Source organism: Salvelinus alpinus, chromosome 32 (assembly GCF_045679555.1).
Source record: "Salvelinus alpinus chromosome 32, SLU_Salpinus.1, whole genome shotgun sequence".
Classification (NCBI taxonomy): Eukaryota; Metazoa; Chordata; class Actinopteri; order Salmoniformes; family Salmonidae; genus Salvelinus; species Salvelinus alpinus.
In genome coordinates, this window is record NC_092117.1 from 4,510,865 (window position 1) to 4,528,146 (window position 17,282).

Genomic DNA, 17,282 nt, shown 5'->3' on the forward strand with positions numbered 1-17,282 from the left:
CTGCCAGTTGAGGACTTGTGAGGCGTCTGTTTCTCAAACTAGACACTCTAATGTACTTGTCCTCTTGCTCAGTTGTGAACCGGGGCCTCTCACTCCTCTTTCTATTCTGGTTAGAGCCAGTTTGCGCTGTTCTGTGAAGGGAGTAGTACACAGCGTTGTACCAGATGTTCAGTTTCTTGGCAATTTCTTGCCAAGAAAGAAAGTGGTTTCATTTCAAGTTAAAGTGTACTGTTAGCTAGCTGAAGTTACTGTGTGTGTGTGTGTGTATGTGTGTATGTGTGTGTGGATGGCAGGCTAAACCGAAATGCGATACTTCGGCAATGTATTCAATCGTGATCTGCTGGCATGTCGGAGAAAGCAGACAGGTTTTATTTAGAGGGGTGGATTGTGTAGTTTACTCAATGGGAAAGTTTATTTATGGAGCTTACTGCATGAGTTGTGTTTTGGGAGCCTATGTTTGTCTGCACTTGGGCTCTCTGTGTGTGTGGATGGCTCAGTTTTCTATAGAGCATGCCTGCGGGCTAAATTGAAATGTGACGATTTGGTCATGCATCTGATCGTAGATTTGGGGTCAGTCCGGGAGACAGGCTTTCTTTGGATAGGATTTTGTTCAAAGGTAAAGTTTATTATTTTTATCTTAGGATCAACGTTGTCACAGTTGCCTCTTGTTGAAGAGGCATCAGCTAACTTTAGCATTTGGGGCGGCAGGGTATCCAAGTGGTTAGAGCATTGGTCTAGTAACCAGAAGCTTGCAAGATCCAATCCTGAGCTGACAAGGTAAAAATCTGTTGGTCTGCCCCTGAACAAGGCAGTTAACCCACTGTTCCTAGGCCATCATTGAAAATAAGAATTTGTTCTTAATTGACTTGCTTAGTTAAAAAATGCTATAGCTATCTATCCTCTTCCTCCGTTTCTGAATTAATTTTTGGCTAGCAAAATAATTGAGCTAGATTTTGTTTGTGCACTACCATATGTCGATAGCCAAGTTTGTCACTGGTATGGGATAGTAAATGTCCTTAAGCTAGCCAGCCAGACAGTGATAGCCGCAAGCTAAAACCGGAGAGAGAGTGAGAGAAGTCACTTTCTGTTTCAAGTCCTCAAATACATTTTTCTACATTTAATTGATGAAATTACATTTTTATTCTATAAAGATTGTAATTGTGGCTATAAAGCCCTCACAGCCGTTTTCCATACTAAAACATGAAGCACAACTTCATGCACACCAGCTTACCGTGTACAGTAAGCTCACTGTGAGCCATCAAAATTGCAGTCTTGAATTCGGGCGTTTCCAGTAGACTTCGTGGTTTTATATGCGGGGAACAAACATTGTCCAATCGTAAAATAACAAATCATTTCTCGAGTTAGAACACATGTATGCTGAACAAAGATAATCTACCTGACAGGTGTGACATAACAAAAAGCTGATTAACAGCATGATCATTACACAAGTGCACCTTGTGCAGGGGACAATAAAAGGCCACTCTAAAAATGTGCAGTTTTGTCACACAACACAATGCCACATTGGTCTCAAGTTGAGGGAGCATGCAATTGGCATGCTGACTGCAAGAATGTCAACCAGAGGTTTTGGCAGAAAATGTAATGTTCACCATAAGCTGCCTCCAACATCATTTTAGAGAACTTGGCAGTATGTCCAACCGGCCTCAAAACCGTAGACCAAGTGTAACCACATCAGCCCAGGACCTCCACATCCGGTTTCTTCACCTGCGGAATCGTCGGAGACCAGTCACCCGGACAGCTGATAAAACTATGGGTTTGCACAACCGAATAATTTCTGCACAAACTATCAGAAACCATCTCAGGGAGGCTCATCTGCGTGCTCATCGTCCTCACTAGGGTCTTGACCTGACTGCAGTTCTGCGCCGTAACCGACTTTTGTGGGAAAATGCTCACCTTTGATGGCCACTGGAGAAGTGTGCTCTTCACGGACGAATCCTGTTTCAACTGTAGATGGCAGACAACGTGTATGGTGTTGTGTGGGCCAGCGGTTTGCTGATGTCAATGTTGTGAACAGAGTGCCCCATGGTGGAGAAATCCTGAGACACATTTTCGTGCCATTCATCCGCCACCATAACCTCATGATTTAGCATGATAATGCACGACCCCATGTGGCAAAGGATCTGTACACAATTCCTGGAAGCTGAAAATGTCCCAGTTCTTCCATGGCCTGCATACCCACCAGACATGTCACCCATTGAGCATGTTTGGGATGCTCTGGATCGTTGTGTACGACAAAGTATTTCAGTTTATAGAGATGAGGAAAGGGCCTAGAAACGAGCCCTGGGGCACACAGTGAGAGTATGTGGTGCAGACACAGGTCTTCTCCACGTCAAATGGTAGGAGAGGCCTGCTAGGTAGGATACAATCCAAGAGTGTGCAGAGCCTGAGATTCCCAGCCCTTAGAGGGTGGAGAGGAGGATCTGATGGTCCCCAGTGTTGAAGGCAGAGGATAAATCTAGGAGGATGAGAACAGAGGAAAGAGAATCAGCTTTGGCAGTACGGAGAGCCTCTGACACAGAGAAGAGCAGTCTCGGTTGAGTGACCTGCCTTGAAGTCTTTTCGAAAGAAAATAAAGATGTTTGATGTCAGAGGAGTGGAGTGTTGGTTTCTTGAGGAGGGGAGCACTTGGGCTGTTTTTAAGTCAGAGGGGACACAGCCAGTGGTCAGGGATGAGTTGATGAGGGAAGTGAGAAGGTCTCCAGAGATGGCCTGGAGAAAAGAGGAGGGGATGGTGTTGGTTGTCGGGCAGCCGGACCTCACTAGTTCCAGGATTTCATCTGGAGAGAGAGGGGCGAAAGAGGTCAAGGCGTAGGGTAGTTCTGTGTCAGTGGGACCAGTGGACTCAATAGGCTGAGTGAATGAGGAGCAGATATTGTCAACCTTCTTTTCAAAGTGGTTGACAAAGTCATATGCAGGGAGGCAGGGGGTGGAGGATTAAGGAGGGAGAAGAAGGTGGAAAATAGTTTCCTAGGGATAGCGACAGAAGCTTGACATTTAAAGTGATAGAAAGTGGCTTTAGCAGCGGATACAGAGGAAGAGAAGGTAGAGAGTAGGGAGTGAAAGGATAATAGACCTCCGGAAGTTTAGTTTTCCTCCATTATCACTCAGCTGCCCAAGCCCCGTTCTGTAGGCTCGCAATGAATCAATCAGCCATGGAGCAGGAGGGGAGGGCCGAGCTGGCCTTGGAGGAAAGGGGACAGTGAGAGATAGGATGCAGAAGGGAGGAGAGTAGGGTCGAAGAGTCAGGATCAGGAGACAGGATGGGTAAGGATTTAGCAGAAGGGAGAGATGATAGGATAGAAAAGGACAGATTAGTGGGAAAGAGAGCGTAGATTGTGACCATCTGTGTAGGGCTGAGTGGTTAGGGTTGGAGGAGAGGGAGACAGAAAAGGAAACAAAGTTGTGATCAGAGACCTGGAGGTGGGGGTTACAACGAGATTAGTAGGTTAACAGCCTCTAGTAAAGATAAGGTAAAGCATATTGCCTGCCTTGTGAGTGGGAGGGGACTGGAAAAGGATGAGGTCAAAATAGACAGAGTTGAAAGAAATTAATCGAAGTCAGACATCGGGAGGTTGAAGTCGCCAAGTACGAAGAGCGGTGAGCCATTGTCAGGAAATGAGCTTATCAGGGTGTCAAGGTAATTTGAGGAACTCTAAGGACACCTGGTGGTGCGAAAGATGACTACAATTTTAAGCTTGAGGACACCTGCCTGAATGAGGAGTTGGACAGGTGAGTGAGGGAGAAAAGAGAACATCTCCACATAGGAGAAATTAGTAGCCCTGTGCCACCAACGCGACGACCAGATACGCTCTGACTATGAGCGAAAACATAGTCAAAGGAAGAGAGAGCAGCTGGAGAAGCAATGTTCTCTGGGGGCGATCCATGTCTCCGTCAGGGCGAAAAAGTAAAGGGACTGAAGGGCATCATATCTGCATTCTTGACCTCAGATCGGCAGTTCCAAGCGCTGCCAGAGACCAGGAATTCCACATGGGTTGTGTGCGCAGGGTACACTAAATTAGAAGGGTTGCAGCCAAGAGGTGGGGAGCGTCTGTAAAGCCTACAGGGAGAAGAGTGGACAGGTATAGAAAACACACATAGTTGCCAAAGCTACAAAAGAGCTAAATGAGATCTGAAAATAACTAGGTAAGATACTCAAGTGAGAGAGTGGTGTGGAACCTTCCTCTCTTCACTTCCTCAAACAACTCAGCAGATACCGTCTTAGTTTTGCAACGAGACCGCCACTGACACAGCCGCCTCAGAGAAAACAGTGGAGACTGAAGTACTAATTACTAAATGCCTTGCAGAGGTGAAAAGCACAACTCCCAGTGCTAATTGCTAACTGACTAGGAGAGGAGAAACCACCTCGCCTCCAATACAGCCACTGATTACCAAAACAACAACAGTCACGTATTGCTCTGCCCCTTAATCCTGGTTGACGAGTCAACAATCATCTGCAAGTTATGCGCAGTCAGCGGTTCACACACCAGGTAGGCTACTGGGAAGACAGGCAGCACTTAAAGTAGCTAGGCTCTATTTAGCAAAAAGACAATAAGTACTAGACAACGACAGACAAACAATTGATTTAGCACTCCTGGGGATATCAGGAGTCTTCTAGCTATAGAAGGACTAACCAGTAACAAAATAAAACAATACTGTGTGTCTTTCTATGCATTTAATGTCTGTGGGTGAATTATGCAACAATTACTGTAAGCAGATGTGCTAAAAAAATGTGATGTAGATTTGTTTATGCCATTGCTTGATCTATTATACATAATATATCACATTATGGCCTAGTTGTCACGATCGTCGTAAGAAGCAGACCAAAGCGCAGCGTGGTTTGAATACATTCTTCTATATTTAATGAAGAGCACTTAAACAAAAACAACAAAATAAATAAGACGAACGTGACCGCTATATAAACACAGTGCTAACATGCAACATAACATAGACAATAACCCACAACACAAAACAGGCTACCTAAATATGGTTCCCAATCAGAGACAATGAATGACAGCTGCCTCTGATTGAGAACCATATCAGGCCAAACGAGAAAACCCCACATAGAAACAGACAACATAGATAATACCCACCCAACTCAAGTCCTGACCAACTAAATAAAGACTAAACAAAGGAAATAAGGTCAGAAACGTGACACTAGTAGTCAAAATGATGACCAGTCGGTCTAATAGAGGACACAATTATGACCAACTGTTCAGAAAAATACATCATATTCGGGTCAGTAAAAATATATTTTAAAAATTCAAATAGTTTGTGACCAGAAAAATACATACTGACATAGGTTTATGGTGCTTTCAAGACAACTGGGAACTTTGAAAAAAACTAGGTGAAATCATGACGTCAAGTGGTCTTCAGGTCGGAAAGTCGGAGCTCTAGAAAGATGTCTTCAACGCACTAAAGAAGGTTCAAATCGTCTTACACGGAACACATCTTAACACTTGTATTTATCATTTTTCACTTGCTTTTTTCAAGTGTCAAATGTCATTTTTTGTACACGTGTTCTTTACACCTGTTTGGTGTGCATTTACAGGGGATTAGAACGCTTGTTATGGTCATTTTTGCACGTGTTCTTTACACCTGTTCTGTGTGCATTTACAGGTGATTAGAACGCTTGTTATGGGCACATTTTTACACGCGTTCAGCCTATTGGGTAAGGAATGGCGTTTTGTACTTGATTTTGGATAATTGCCGAAAACAACTTATTTGGTAGCTTAACGTCACATTTTGTGATTTATTAAAAACATTTATGTATTGAAAAAAGCTCAAAAAAGCTTCATAATTGATAAAGGCATTGTTAAATTAATGATATTATCTCATAGAAGAAAACATATAAAATCTCCTAAGCCCATCTTAACCTGACCTTATTTTAGGCGGTTTTTTTCATATTTCTACCCTTATTACATTTACATTTGAGTAATTAAGTTCTGGTAATATTTTGCTAAATGCATATACTGTAACTCACATCCCTGGGCCATCTTTTAGCATTTTCCTCACATTAATACACATTTTCAGTCTTTATTGGTCTTGTTACACAAATTATTAATTCATTTCTGCCCAGAAAAATCTATTCAGTCCCTCCACATTGAAATAAATGGTGGCCAACTTGAAAATAGGCTGCTGAATCCATGATGACTCTATGAAACTTTTCCAATGGGTCTCCTTGTTCTGTGGGAAGTTTGGTGTAGTTATTATCTTGGGTACCATGTAATAATAAAGCACATCCCAATGCTGCCCAATATGTCTCATAAATATCCCCCAGAATACATACAGGTACTGTATGACCTTTGACCCCCCCCCCCCCCCAAGTTGGACCCATGGAGATATCATTAACATTCCAAACATGTTATACCTTATTTCATACCTCAAGTTAATAACATATCAATTGCCTTATTTGTCAAAGATTGTTCCCTGATAATACATTCATTTCTATTTTCTGCATATCAACAATTTTGCCTCTGAAGTAAGTCCATGTGAAAGCAAATCCCCTCCATTGTGTATTAATTATTTTATAGTAACAATATGTTCCTCCAGCCTTTGTCTTGAATAGTGATTTCTTACTCATTCTAATGACACTATATATCCACTAGATGGGGGTGTTTTGACTAAAGTACCTACTTTTCCAAAATCTCATCTGTTTGATGAATGTGTTAATAGTCACTACCCTTTCCAAGCCACAAAGCATGGAGGAAAAGACCTGGCTGCAGTGGAGGAAGGACATGGGTCATTTCAAAGGCCATTTATTCTCGAACAGGGTTATAAATCAAATCAAGCTGTATTGATATAGCTTCAGACATGCACTTCACAGGAAAAAACTATGAAATTAAAAACTGAAATATTTACACAATAAACAAAATTATTATTATTTTAAACTAAAAGACTAAAAAACCACCCTAAGGAAAAGCAAAGCTAAAAACGTGTGTTTTAAGATCCACAGTTTCGGGCCTTATCAGGTTCTCCGGCAGGCTATTCCAGAGGCAGGGGGCATATTAACTAAAGGCTGCCTCTCCATGCCTCTTGGTCCTTTGACCCCCCCAAGGTGGATAGTTAAAAGATCAGTGCCAGAGGACCTGAGGGACTTACTGGGTACATAACTCAAAAGCATGTCTGACATATATTGGGGTGCACAATCGTTGATTGATTTAAAAACCAATAGAAGAATCTTAAAATGAATTCTAAAACTCACAGGCAGCCAGTGCAGCGACCTTAAAACCGGTGTGATGTGTGACCTCCGTCTGGTCCTGGTCAGTACCATGCTGCAGCAGTCTGTTTGTTTTGCATTTGACCAATGGCTTTGTTGGGTAGACCAGACAGGAGAGCATTACAGTAGTCAAGCCTGCTTGTAATAAAAGCATTGATGCGTCTCTGTATCAGCCTGAGATAAAAACGGACGTACCTTGGCACCTGAGGGGTGGTAAAAAGCTATTTCGGTCACAGTCGTAATGTGTGATTAGAAGTTGAGTTCAGAATAAAAGATTACACCTAGGGTTTTTACCTAGTGTTTTATCTTTGGTGGCCGTGAATTATCATGTCCGGCCCGATTCTCTCTGTGATTTGGCTCCAATAATTACCACGGTCTTGTCTTGATTTAGCTGAAGGAAGTTAAACTTGCTTGAAGGAATTAGTCAGTGGGCTTCTATATTTACATATTGTATATATATATAAAAATATCTAAATGTAAAGGCTTTTGGATAAGAGAAAATCAACCATATACAATTTTCCTACTTTGAAAAGCAACTTCACAGAAGACACTAGTTTTCTACACTTGTAAATGCAAACACAACATGTGGAAGAATCACGTGTAAAAATGTACACCAAGGGATTAGAACGTTTGATTATTGTACTTTCAGACGCATGAAATTGTGCCACCGTTCCGAATGCACGTTCCGAATGCATGTGTAGTAAGGGGCCCATATGGGATCAATATCATGCCAAATGTATTCACAAATGTAAATCACCAATCCACGAATGTAAATCGCTATCCACAAATGTAAATCGCTATCCACAAATGCAATTCACTATCCACAAACAAACACTTTTTGATTTGTATTTGTAAATCGATATATTGCATTTTAGTTGTTTTATCACTGCAGATATGCAGGTCATTCCTAAGGGCCTTAAGTAAAATGACTGCCATAAAGATTTGCACATAGGAGAGAAATGCACAAACATGTGCATTGACGAGACGAAAAACACAAAAAGTTAGCACTCGTAGAAAGCGATTTGTATTCATAGAAAAAAAGTTAGCACTCGTAGAAAGCGATTTGTATTCATAGAAAAAAAGTTTGTACCCATAGAAAGCGATTTCTATAAATGAGAAATTATAGTACGGTAACCATAGTATGTTAACCATATGTGTAACCATAGTATGTCCAACGTAAATAATCGAAACCCTGGCCCTAGATTACTCTATATTTCCAACACTATTGCGGTGTACACCCGTTCATCACCCAAATAGTTGAATTAGCTGGCCAGTGTGATGGCACCACTAAATGTGAAGGATATGTCATACATTGTAAGTGATTATAATCCATCCGCTGTCTCATGTTGCACAGACGATGAGCATTAAGGATACATAAGTATTCCTGAGGACTCTAACCGTTTCACCAGGAGAGGCATGCAAAAGGTAGTAGGATATGGAATCAGACTTCGTAACAGGATTGCTTTTGCCCCAACCTGGGCTTGAACCAGTGACCCTCTGCAGACATCGACAACAGTCAAGTGCCCCTGACTGCAGTGTGTAGTTCGTGGTGAGGCTCAATATGGGCGGAGTCAAATGTTTGACCCCGCCCACCAGTGTTTTTTTTGTCTGAGGTTTGACAGTCTCACACTGAATACAAACACACACACGTTTGTGCAAGGTACATGTTGAATACAAACGCATTTCATTTTTGAAGATCGTAAGAAATACTATATATTAAGTGGTACCAAAACATGTGTTGTAACACTTTTTGCTTCATGCTATATTTGAGACAAGCTACTGATATTGTTGCAGTGAACAGCAGATTTATTATGCATGTCAGGTACTGTTAAAATTGTGTTGATAAATGTTATAACTTTGTAATTATATTATTTAATTGAGCACATATATACAGTTACTACCTATCCTGATTCATAATGCTATTTACTTTCCTCATGAGAATGGAGACAGACTATACCATATGGACATATTGACAAGTTGAATGTGCACTGTATATTAAGATATACCAGCTCCAAAAAATAGATCAGAGACTCGGGTGACTTCTACGTCATCTTTATTAAACAACATAACACAATTAACACAGCAGACAAAAACAAGATTTGACCACTCCTCAAAAACGGCTTCACTCCTGCTCCTCAAAAGAGGCAAAGACAGTCATTTTCTTGTTGTCAACTGCCTTCACATAGAACATCTCATAATCTCTCTTTACCTGGAACGAGAACATGAATGATTCCTTGAGGAGAATATTTTCCTCTTCATCCAGGCCATGATACAACTGTAGTTCTTTAAGGGTTGTAATGCGGTCTTCCCCGTCCATCCCAACTAGCGAGGGAAACGGTGCCTTTAAATGTTTGGCGTTCGCACCACCTTGCTGCCTCTAGGGCAGTGGTTCTCAATCCTGGTCCTGGGGACCTAAAGGGGTGCACATTTCTGTTTTGCCCCAGCACTACACACCTGATTCAAATCAACAACTCCTCATCAGACTTTGATGATTTGAATCAGGTGTGTAGTGTTAGGGCAAAAACAAAAATGTGCACCCCTTTCGGTCCCCAGGACTAGGATTGAGAACCACTGCTCTAGGGTGTCCCTTAGAAGAACATCTGCTTCCTTGGAGAAAAAGGAAGAATAAATATTAAGAGTAATGGCTCATTGGGTGATCAAGACAAATTACACCCCACTTTCACAATACCACCGTGCAAGCAAAAGCCACTATTACTAAAGGGGTTTTCAGTGATATCTATAACTGCGCAACAAGTCATCACAACTATTATATCTTGACATGCATCAAGTCTTCAGCATTACACACAGTAGACTACATACCCAGTTCACAGCTTCCAGTTCGCCGTGCATTTTGTTTTCAGTATCGTTTCGAAAGAAAACAGACTGTGGACATTAAGTAGTGTAATGGAACCTCTAGGGATGTGTGTACAAGAATGTGCCTTACTTTAGCTAATAGCCTATACAGTACCTGACCCTGCAGAGCTGGATGCTGATGTGACATGTTGTGACTTCTTGGGGGGGGGGGCATCTTCTACATCATCCTGAAATATATTGGAGAGGGAGGGGTTTAAGTCTTTAAACATTGGTTTAAGACTTAAACCCCTCATCATATGAGGAGGATTTTTTTTTAAACGTCTTTAAACATTTGTTTAAGACTATACCAGTCATCATATGAGGAGGGGGGGGGGGGGGTTACGTCTTTAAACATTGGTTTAAGACTATACCACTCATCATATGACACCTCCTACCTGTAGTGTGTTTTGTTTTTTCTCCGCCTTTTTCGATCTTTCAACCTCTCTTCTTCAGACCTTAGTGAATGACATACATTACATACTTTCAATATGAAAATATATTCAGGTCAGTCTGGCTACAGTGAAACAAGTGATTTTAAGGATGCAAATGAAAAGTTTTTAAAATGTTCAAAACCTACGGCATGGGAAAGTTCTGCAGGAGAACTAGGCACCACCGTCGCCTAATTTGCAGCATGTTTTCCTTTGAAAAAGAAAATCACACAATCCGATGGGTATCCCAAAAAGAACTTACATCCACTAGTGATGAGAATTTAAGGGTGCTCTTGAGGGGCCACTGGATGCTGATGGTATGTCAGGTGCTTCAGAAACTGTGCTCTGTTGAATATTGTTGCCGTGCAATAGCAACAATGAACGTGTGTCGCATTTCTACAACTGAAGTCACACTTTATGATTGTGAACTCTGAAAGAGAGGAATAATACTAAAGTAACAAGTTATACAATTGAATTAAATACGCTGATGTAACTGAAAAAAATCATGAACCTATCATGAAATATATTCAATAAACAAAGAAAGAAAGAAAAAGAAACAAAGAAACAAAGAAAGAAAAACTTGAACCTCAAATATATTCAATAAACAAAGAAAGAAATAGTACCTCTGTGCCTCACTGAAGCATGACCTTTGATGTGGTTGTTGACCTTTGATGTGGTTGTTGACCTTTGATGTGGTTGTTGACCATATATTGTTCAGCCATATATGTGCAGAAGAGGCAGTGATGAAGTTGACTGCTACTGCATTTTTTAATTTTGGTCATTTGGGTGACCTTGAAGGAGACGGGAAGGGTTCGGGTTAAATGCGTTTGACTCCGCCCACATCGAGCCAAGCCCTGAACTGCACACTGCAGTCAGGGGCTTCTCACAACAGTCCCCCTCGAAGCATCGTTACCCATCGATCCACAAAAGCCGCGGCCCTTGCAGAGCAATGGAAACAACTACTTCAAGGTCTCAGAGCGAGTGACGTCACCGATTGAAACACTATTAGCGCGCACCGCTAACTAGCTAGCCATTGTACACCTTCTCCTTTTCCGCAGCAACCAGTGATCCGGGTCAACAGCATCAATAGGATCAAATTTATTCGACCAACTTTTTTCTACGACTACAGATCGCTTTCTACGAGTGATAACTTTTTGTCTTGATGGCAGTCATTTTACTCAAGACCCTTGGAAGTGACCTGCATATCTGCAGTTATAAAAAAAAGTATAATGCAATATGTCGATTTACAAATACAAATCAAAAGGTGTTTGTTTGTGGATAGTGAATTGCATTTGTGGATCACGTTTTACATTTGTGGAAAGTGATTTACATTTGTGAATTGGTGATTTACATTTGTGGAAAGTGATTTACATTTGTGGAAAGTGATTTACATTTGTGAATTGGTGATTTACATTTGTGGAAAGTGATTTACATTTGTGGAAAGTGATTTACATTTGTGGATTGGTGATTTACATTTGTGAATACATTTGGCATGATATTGATCCCATAGCTCTCACTTTGCCTCTTTCTCTCCTCTGAAACTATATCGCCAAAGAATACATCTAAGCGAGCAAAACAGCGCCCCTCTGTATGTAGTCCATGTATCTGAATCTGACTGGCCAGAAATAGTGTGACATGCCATACTCTTGGTCCAAACAGCATCAGAGACATGGTCTACACATATTGAGACAGAGACAGAGGGGCAAGGAGGTACGGTAGGGTGGCCCATAACGCCAGCCCTGAAAAAAAGCTGTCACACCGTTGGAAATCTGAGGCTGTATGGTCCATTTTGGGCCTTATTGTTAACAGTAAGCCTTCCATATGATTTCACCAAAACATGTTTTCATTGCTTTTTATACTTAAATTGTCAAAAAAGTATTGTTATTTACATACTGTATATACATTCAAATGGCAACACACTAAATGACTAAGAAACGGACCCCTTTTGAGGCAATGGCAGAGAAGTGCCATATTTTTTATACATCACTCTGATAGAGCTTACAATCTGTTCAGGCCATGTGCTCCAGCCATGTCTTTTGTACTTCCTCATTGCAAGAGAATGACACAGTATGGTGACACGGTATTGGCACAGTATTGTGTCACACGAAGTGGACATCGCTTTTAGGGACAAAATGTAATCTATAAAAAAAAAACTGATTTGATTTCACGAATAGACTTGGGAACTATTGTGTATGAAATAAACTTCTGTGATAGAACTAAAAGAGTAGGTGAAGGGAATTGTATACTTTTTAACAATTCATTTACTTGAAGTTCAAAATTCCACAACCTTACCGGGGACAGTCACACCATTTGGGCAATTGTCACGTTTGGTTCAAAGTTGTAGGAGAACAAATAATACACTGCATGAATTTACTCACAAAGCTTTTAGAATTACATCACCATTTTTGAAAAATGTAAGTTATATTTGTGTTAGCCATCATGGACAAAAAAGGGGGGTCCCCTATAAGTTCTCAGAAGAACCTGTTTAAAAATGTGCTGTGTGCAATAATAGTGTTTAATATGATTTTTGAATGAGTACCTCATCTCTGTGCACAACATATACAATTATCTGTAAGGTCCAGTGGCGACCCGTCATTCAGGGCAGGTGGGGTAGAGCCCCACCAATTTTGAGCCCCACCTGTTTAGCCAACAATTTTTTTATTATTAGAATTTTTTTGCCTGTTTTGCATGTCATTTTTCCATTAATACGCATCACATATCAGTTTGCAAACAATGTATAATTTTTTTTTTTTGTTAGTAATAAAGCTGGATACAAACATGGTCTCTTTTTTGATTTCTTGAGTAAGGCAGCTCCAAAATGGCTCAGTGTTCTGTCACTCATAGGGACACTACATAACAGCACAATCTACGGGTAGAGCCCAAAAATTCAAGCCCCTTGGGTGCTGCCACAGAGTTACATTAGAAGTGCCCATCCAAGAAGGCTCAAGGTCATTGGCCACAGATACAATTATGTCAAATCACATTATATCCACCATAGCTTTGATTGGACTGATCATGTCAACATCATATTTTCGAGATCTTAACTAGAAAGCTAAACAACCTGTCATCCTCATGAATCACGTCAACCATTTTACCTCCTTTTTGCCAGCATGTTACATGTGCAACCAGAGGGGAAAAAACTCTATACCACTTTTACTCCACACACAGAGACGCGTACAAAGCTCTCCCTCGCCCTCCATTTGGCAAATCTGACCATAATTATATCCTCCTGATTGCTGCTTCGAAGCAAAAAATAAAGCGGGAAGTACCAGTGACTAACTCAATATGGAAGTGGTCAGATGAAGCAGATGCTTAGCTACAGGACTGTTTTTCTAGAACAGACTGGAATACGTTCCGGGAATCATCCGATGGCATTGAGAAGTATAGCACATCAGTCACCGGCTTCAGCAATAAGTGCATCGATGACGTTGTCCCCACAGTAAAAAAATATATATACTGTATATATTTCACCTTTATTTAACCAGGTAGGCTAGTTGAGAACCAGTTCTCATTTACAACTGCGACCTGGCCAAGATAAAGCACAGCAGTTCGACACATACAACAACACAGAGTTACACATGGAATAAACAAACATACAGTCAATAATACAGTAGAAAAATGAAAAGTCTATGTACAGTGAGTGCAAATGGGGTAAGATAAGGGAGGTAAGGCAATAAATAGGCCATGGTGGCGAAGTAATTACAATATAGCAATTAAACACTGGAATGGTAGATGTGCAGAAGATGAATGTGCAAGTAGAGATACTGGGGTGCAAAGAAGCAAGATAAATAAATAAATACAGTATGAGGATGAGGTAGTTGGATGGGTTGTTTACAGATGGGCTATGTACAAGGTGCAGTGATCTGTGAGTAGCTCTGACAGCTGGTGCTTAAAGCTAGTGAGGGAGATATGAGTCTCCAGCTTCAGTGATTTTTGCAGTTCGTTACAGTCGTTGGCAGCAGAGAACTGGAAGGAAAGGTGGCCAAACTCGGAATTGGCTTTGGGGGTGACCAGTGAGATATACCTGCTGGAGCGCGTGCTACGGGTGGGTGCTGCTATGGTGATCAGTGAGCTGAGATAAGGTGGGGCTTTACCTAGCAGAGACTTGTAGATGACCTGGAGCCAGTGGGTTTGGCGTTGAATATGAAGTGAGGGACAGCCAACAAGAGCATACAGGTCGCAGTGGTGGGTGGTATATGGGGCTTTGGTGACAAAACGTATGGCACTGTGATAGACTGCATCCAGTTTGCTGAGTAGAGTGTTGGAGGCTATTTTGTAAATGACATCGCCTAAGTCGAGGATCGGTAGGATAGTCAGTTTTACGAGGGTATGTTTGGCAGCGTGAGTGAAGGAGACTTTGTTGCGAAATAGGGGTGTGTGAGAGTCTAGTGCAGCAGGAGGTGGGGAGAATCCTCTTGTCGTCAGAGCTCGACCGAGACTCTACGCTACCTCAACTCCATCTTCAGCCTGTTCCCCGGTCAGGCCTGGAGGGCCACTCAGAGCGCTTTGCAGCTACACTGCAACATAGAGGGCTGTCTGTCTTCTAAAGCATCCACAGAGGTCTGGAAGACTGTCCTCAGCCCTGTACAGGTCCATACTGTCCCGACAAACCTTCCCTACACCAATGGCAACAGCCAGCCTAAACTCAAGTCACCCAAACCTTGCTCCAGCACTGGCCCTAGTTTGAAACTTAGACCCAGCCATAGCTCCAACTCCAGCCCTACTGCCGCTAACTCGGCCATTCACATCTTCGAGCTCCTGTGTCACTCCGTCTTCCGCTTCCAGCCCAGCTGGCTGCCCAGGTTCCTGGAGCTAGCCCAGAAGCAGCAGTCCTCGGCGAGCTTCGAGATGGGTCTAGGCTTGGGTGGCTCCATCTGGGGCTAATCTGGAGGTAGGGGATCAGCTGAGAACGGAGAGAGCCTGTCCCTGTATAAACACGCCCTGTTGACTCTGCCTCTGCCTCTGCCCTGCCCCGGATCAGACCTGAAACAAGACACAGATTATGAACAAAACCAGGACTTGGAGGTGGATCTTCTCCTGGTGAGTGGTAGACCCAACACGGTCCTCCAGGCTCTGAGAATCTTGATGGGGAGACGGCAGTGGGAGAAGGTCACCCAAGTGGCCCAGAGGTTCTGCAGGCAGAGTCCCTTACTGATCTTTACTACATTACTGTATGAGGTGGCCCAGCATCAAGACTTGGATCCATACCTAGACCTCCTATGGGCCCTGTGTCCTGAAGAGCTCACGGTCACGGCCATACTCAACATGGTGCTGAAAAATATACCTTCATCATCCTCCTTGAATGTCCCTCCCTTCTCTTCCTCTCTCTCCTCTTCCTCATCCTCCTTTACCTTTGCTGATCCCCAATCCAGCCAGTTGACCATTGGGTTGTTGAAGACGTTGCTCAGTGGGGTTCTACAGAGAGTGACCAGTCCCAACCAGCGGTATGCTGACGTCCTCCAGTCGCCCTCGTCCCCCCCTCCCACGCCCCCTCGCCAGGCTAAAGGACTGCCCAGGGATACTACCGATCCCAGTATAGGCTTAGCTCAGCAGCACAATCATGATGTCAGCAACACGGTGGCCATCTTGGATCAACATAACCCTTCTAAACACAGGACTGTCCCCGGGGGCAGGGTGACCTCACTTCCTTACCCCATCTGAGAACAGACACACTTGACTCTCACCACAAAACCCCCGTCTGACTCTCCCACAACCTGTCAACCCTTATCCTGCCATACCCTAAACACACACACACACACACACACACACACACACACACACACACACACACACACACACACACACACACACACACACACACACACACACACACACACACACACACACACACACACACACACACACACACACACACACACACACACACACACACACACACACACACACACACACAGTCTCGTTCTGCTCTATACAGAATAGAAGAGCTCTACTTTGGACATTCCCAGCCTTACTTGGTTGGGGAGATATCTTGATTTTACTCTACTTGATGTGCAGTTAGCTACGAAAACATTTTAACAGCCAAAGCATATGAGTAAAAATAACTGAACTATTGATACCAGTATTGACATTTCTGTTGATTGGTGTGTGGTAGTGGGTTGTTAGATTGAGATTGCTTTCATCTGCTATTGAACAACATTAAACTAGTATCTCTTCAGTGCTTCCTATAGACTGGAGCAGGGCTGTGCCCGAACAACGAAGTCGGTCAACAAAACAAATGTTTCTCCTTTAGGCAGGCTTTATGAGTTTATGTGCTGTTGTCAATCATAGGCAGATTAATGGCCATAGCTGACAGCGTACATTCCGAACAAAATATCACTTTAAAGTTTTTCCAGGTTATTAAATGACTACTAAATCTTACCATTGTACATACCTCTCTTTGACTTTCATTTTGTATTTTAAAATGTGTATATACACGTGGTGTTATTTAAGTATTATTGTGTGATCAGGAATGCACACCGAGTAGAATGCTGTCTTGCATTTGATAGGCTATTAATGTTCTTTCGATTTAAGTCTATTATAAACTGGGTGGTTCGAGCCCTGAATGCTGATTGGCTGACAGCCATGGTATATCAGACCGTATACCACGGGTATGACAAAACATTTATTTTTACTGCTCTAATTACGTTGATAACCAGTTTATAATAACAATAAGGCACCTCAGGGGTTTGTGGTAAATGGCCAATATACCACGGCTAAGGGCTGTATCCAGGCACTCCGCATTGCATAAGAACAGCCTTTTGCCGTCG

At 42.4% G+C, this 17,282-nt stretch overlaps 1 pseudogene; it reads left to right on the forward strand.

The window, feature by feature from the left end:
• Positions 1 to 3,155: 3,155 nt before the first annotated feature.
• Positions 3,156 to 16,176, forward strand: LOC139562160 (BLOC-2 complex member HPS6-like; annotated as a pseudogene).
• The last annotated feature ends 1,106 nt before the right edge of the window (positions 16,177 to 17,282 follow it).